Raw genomic sequence first — 6,000 nt, 5'->3', positions numbered from 1 at the left:
AGCCTGTTAGGCTGCAACCCATGGGGTCGCTAAGAGTCAGACACGACTGAGCGACTTCACTTTCACTTTCATGCATTGGAGAAGGAAATGGCAACCCACTCCAGTGTTCTTGCCTGGAGAATCCCAGGGACAGGGGAGCCTGGTGGGCTTCCATCTATGGGGTCGCACAGAGTCGGACACGACTGAAGTGACGTAGCATATTATACTTAAACTCCTTAATATAGCATTGTACAGTCTGGTTATAGTCAAGGTTATGGTATTCCCAGTGTTCACACACAGTTGTGAGAGCTGGACTGTAAAGAAGGCAGAGTGCTGAAGACTTCATGCCTTCACACTGTGGTGCTAGAGAAGACTCCTGAAAGTCCCTTGGACAGAAAAGAGATCAAACCAGTCAATCTTAAGGGAAATCAACCCTGAATACACACTGGAAGGACTGATGCTGAAGCTGAAGCTCCAGTATTTTGGTCAGCTGATGTGAACAGCTGATTCACTGGAAAAGTCCCTGGTGCTGGGCAAGACTTAGGGTAGAAGGAGAAGAGGGCATCAGAGGATGAGGTGGCTGGATGGCATCACCGACACAATGGACTTGGGCAAACTTCAGAAGATGGTGAGGGACAGGGAGGCCTGGCAAGCTGCAGTCCATGAGGTCACAGAGTCAGGCACGACTGGGTGACTGAACAACAGTCTGGTTACTTCTAACCCAAAAAACATTCACACACACTCCATCAGACTGATTGTGCTCTGGCCATACTGGTCTTCTTTCAGTTCCTTGAAAACACTGATTTCTCATCCATGGGTTAGTAACTTCTTCTTTGGTTGTGTTCTTTCTGTTATTAAGACATGCATGAGATGGAGATGGGAGCCATGTTGAGTCTCAAAATCAAAGGTAGGATGAGTTTCCACAACTCTTGAACAAAGGCTGGCCGCTGTAGCCCACTCTTCCCCAGGTGCACAGTGTATACAAGGCAGCAGGCCTATGGAGGCAAGAGGACTCAGAAATCACTTGGAAAAAGAGCATGAATCACATCACCTGTTGTTACAGCTCCAATATCCTCACAGGGCAGGCAGTTTGGGCCAACACGCAGAGTCTGGTTCTGGCTTAGGGAACTAGACAAAGACAAACACAAAATAGCTGGATAGGGAAAGACAAGCATAAAAGGAGAAGACCAAATGTTCTTTCAGAAGTAAAGTTCCACAATTTGTAAAGAAACAAAATGGTAATAAAGACATTCAATACCTATAGCTTAAAGTCAGAGGATTGTTTGTCTTAAGAGGGTCTTAAGTCAGATGACAAGGTTCTACCATGCCTGATAGAACAATGGGGGAGGAGGTAGAAATACATCTAAATGTCTAACTCTGACAGAGACTACTGGTTGCCTTCTAATAGCTCTTCTTTCTTAGTAATTCTATCTTACTTAGTAACAAAATCCTAGACAAGGCAACTATAGCCAGTCAAAAGATGACTTTTCTCAGCTTCCCTTGCTACTAAGAATCATGGAATTTTGGCCAATGAGAAGTGAACAGAAGTGCTGTGTACAGCTTCTGCAAACCTTACACTTAGATGCAAAGAGATGAGTTCCTTATTTTTTTTCCTTCCTCTCTTGCTCTTTTCTGCTGTCTGAATATAGGCAAGATGGCTGGGTCATTTTAGACCACCAAGTGACCTAGAGGATAGCAGTTTTGTACTAGAGACAGTGGGGTGGCAAAAACAGAGGTAATAATAAACCTCAGTATGTTAAGATGGCAATATTCCCCAAATGGATCTACAGATTCAACTCAATCCCTATGTAATTTCAGCTGGTTTTTGCAGAAGTTGATACATTGAACATAAAATTGATATGGAAATGCAAGGGACCCAGAATAGTTAAAAGAATCTTTAAAAGAAGAGTAAACATGGATGGAAGATTCATACTTGTTGACTTCAAAACTTACTACAATGCTTCAGTTATCAAGACAATGGATAAATGGTATAGTGAAGTGTTAGTCACTCAGTCATATCCTACTGTTGGCAACCCCATGGACTGTAGCCCACCAGGCTCCCCTGTCCATGGAATTCTCCAGGCAAGAATACTGGAGTGGGTTACCATGTCCTTCTCCAGGGAATCTTCCTGACCCAGGGGTGGACCTGGGTCTCCTGCATTGCAGACAGATTCTTCAGTGTCTCAGCCACCACGGAAGCCCCATGGAATGGAACTGAGAGTCCAGAAGTAAAACTTTATATTTATAGTCAACTGATTTACAACAAGGGTGCCAAGATCATTCAGTAGGGGAAAGAATAGTCTTTTCAACAAATGCTGCTGGGATAACTGAATCAGTTCAGTTCAGTCGCTCAGTCGTGTCCGACTCCTTGCGACCACATGAATCGCAGCACACCAGGCCTCCCTGTCCATCACCAACTTCCAGAGTTCACTCAGGCTCATGTCCATCGAGTCAGTGATGCCATCCAGCCATCTCATCCTCTGTCGTCCCCTTCTCCTCCTGCCCCCAATCCCTTCCAGCATCAGAATCTTTTCCAATGAGTCAGCTCTTCGCATGAGGTGGCCAAAGTACTGGAGTTTCAGCTTCAGCATCATTCCCTCCAAAGAAATCCCAGGGCTGATCTCCTTTAGAATGGACTGGCTGGATCTCCTTGCAGTCCAAGGGACTCTCAAGAGTCTTCTCCAACACCACAGTGCAAAAGCATCAATTCTTTGGCACTCAGCCTTCTTCACAGTCCAACTCTCACATCCATTCATGACCACAGGAAAAACCATAGCCTTGACTAGACGGACCTTTGTTGGTAAAGTATTGTCTCTGCTTTTGAATATGCTATCTAGGTTGGTCATAACTTTCCTTCCAAGGAGTAAGCATCTTTTAATTTCATGGCTGCAGTCACCATCTGCAGTGATTTTGGAGCCCAAAAATATAAAGTCTGACACTGTTTCCACTGTTTCCCCATCTATTTCCCATGAAGTGATGGGACTGGATGCCATGATCTTCGTTTTCTGAATGTTGAGCTTTAAGCCAACTTTTTCACTGTCCGCTTTCACTTTCATCAAGAGGCTTTTGAGTTCCTCTTCACTTTCTGCCATAAGGGTGGTGTCATCTGCATATCTGAGGTTATTGATATTTCTCCCGGCAATCTTGATTCCAGCTTGTGTTTCCTCCAGTCCAGCATTTCTCATGATGTACTCTGCATATAAGTTAAATAAGCAGGGTGACAATATACAGCCTTGACGTACTGCTTTTCCTATTTGGAACCAGTCTGTTGTTCCATGTCCAGTTCTAACTGTTGCTTCCTGACCTGCATACAGATTTCTCAAGAGGCAGATCAGGTGGTCTGGTATTCCCATCTCTTTCAGAATTTCCCACAGTTTATTGTGATCCACACAGTCAAAGGTTTTGGCATAGTCAATAAAGCAGAAATAGATGTTTTTCTGGAACTCTCTTGCTTTTTCCATGATCCACTGGATGTTGGCAATTTGATCTCTGGTTCCTCTGCCTTTTCTAAAACCAGCTTGAACATCAGGAAGTTCATGGTTCACGTATTGCTGAAGCCTGGCTTGGAGAATTTTGAGCAGTAATTTACTAGTGTGTGAGATGAGTGCAATTGTGCGGTAGTTTGAGCATTCTTTGGCATTGCCTTTCTTTGGGATTGGAACGAAAACTGACCTTTTCCAGTGCTGTGGCCACTGCTGAGTTTTCCAAATTTGCTGGCATATTGAGTACAGCACTTTCACAGCATCATCTTTCAGGATCTGAAATAGCTCAACTGGAATTCCATCACCTCCACTAACTTTGTTCATAGTGATGCTTTCTAAGGCCCACTGGACTTCACATTCCAGGATGTCTGGCTCTAGGTGAGTGATCACACCATCGTGATTATCTGGGTCATGAAGATCTTTTTTGTACAGTTCTGGGGCGGCAGCTGGGAGGACCAACCCCACGTGCAAGGAGCGGTGGCTGCGTGGGTGCAGGAGGGCCTAGAGGCGCTATCTCACATTGAAGGTCAGGAGGGGCGGCAGTGAGGAGATATCCCTCGTCCAAGGTAAGGAGCAGCGGCTGCACTTTGCTGGAGCAGCCGTGAAGAGATACCCCATACCCAAGGTAAGAGAAACCCAAGTAAGATGGTAGGTGTTGCAAGAGGGCATCAGAGGGCAGACACACTGAAACCATACCCACAGAAAACTAGTCAATCTAATCACACTAGGACCACAGCCTTGTCTAACTCAATGAAACTAAGCCATGCCCGTGGGGCAACCCAAGATGGGCGGGTCATGGTGGAGAGATCTGACAGAATGTGGTCCACTGGAGAAGGGAATGGCAAACCATTTCAGTATTCTTGCCTTGAGAACCCCACGAACAGTATGAAAAGGATAACTGAATAGCCACATGCAAAAGAATGAACCTGAGTCCCATCCTGAAGCCAACTGGGCGTGAGGGTCCAGTGAGACTACGGATGCTTCATTACCCAGGGCTGTGCCAGCAATGGGACAATCTACAAATCTCATTCCCTCAAAAAACAAACAAATTCGAATGACTATCTCATATCATATGCAAAAATTAATTCAAGATGAATCATATAACTAAATGTAACACCTAAAATGATTAAACTCCTAGGAGAAAACAGGAGTAAATCTTTATGACATTAGGTTAGAGTGGTTTCTTAGATATGACACCAAAAGCACTAAGAACATAAGAAAGAGTAGATAAACTGAACTTCAAAATTAAAAGAACATTTGTGCTGCAAATGATATCATCAAGAAAGTGAAAACACAACTAACAAAATGGGAGAATATATTTACACACAGCATATCTAATAAGAGACATATCCAGAATACACAAAGAATGACTACAACTCAGTAACTGAAAAGATAAATAACCCCGACAAAATGTGGGCCAAGGACATGAACAGATATTCCTCCAAAGAATATACAAAAATGGCCAATAAGCACATGAAAAGATGCTCAATATCATTATCTACTGGAGAAATGCAAATCAGAACCACAATGTGATACCAATTCACACCAGGGTGGTTACAATAAAAAACACAGATAACAACTATCGCCAGCAAGATGTGGAGAAATTGAAACTCTAATACATAGCCGGTAGTAATGTAAAATATACAGCAGCAGCTTTGAAACCAACCTGGCAGTTTCTCAAAAACTTAAACATACACTTACTATATGAGCCAGCAGCCCAACCCCTAGGTATACATCCAAGAGAAATGACAGTATATATCCACAAAAAAACTTGTATACAAATGTTCAAATGAGCTTTATTCATAATAGCCAAAAAGTAGAAGCAACTCAAATATGTCAACTAATGAGTGGATAAATAAAATGTGGCTTATCTATACAATACTATTCAGCCACAAAAGGAAAGATGTAATAATACATGCTATGACATGGATAAAGCTTGAAAACAGTATGCTATGCAAAAGAAAATAGTCATGAAAAACCACATACTGTATGATTCCATTCACATGAAATGTCCAGAAGAGACAATTCCATAGAGACAGAAGTAGAACAGTGTTTGCCTAGATCTGGCATGGCAGGGGGACAGAGACTGGGAGAGGCAATGCAGAGTGACTGACAATGGTACAGGGTTTCTTTTGGGGTGATGAAAATATTTTAAAATTAGCTTACGGTGATGGCTGCAGGACTCTGAATATGCTAAAACAAAACATTAAATTTATACATTAAATGGGTAGATTTTATGGTTTGTGAATTACATCTCAATAAAACTGCTTTTAAAAAATCAGTATGGACCTACTGTCTAGCTCAGGGAACCCTATTCAGTGTTCTGTGGTGACCTAAATGGAAAGGAAATCCAAAAAAGTGAAAATATATGTATATGTAACTACAGAATGATCTCTGTTCATTTCCAAGGCAAACCATTCAATATCACAGTAATCCAAGTCTATGCCCCAACCACTAACGCTGAAGAAGCTGAAGTTGAATGGTTCTATGAAGACCTACAAGACCTTTTAGAACTAACACCCAAAAAAGATGTCCTTTT

Source organism: Bos javanicus, chromosome 22, assembly GCF_032452875.1.
Source record: "Bos javanicus breed banteng chromosome 22, ARS-OSU_banteng_1.0, whole genome shotgun sequence".
In the NCBI taxonomy this organism is placed as follows: domain Eukaryota; kingdom Metazoa; phylum Chordata; class Mammalia; order Artiodactyla; family Bovidae; genus Bos; species Bos javanicus.
This window is presented reverse-complemented; position numbering follows the sequence as displayed.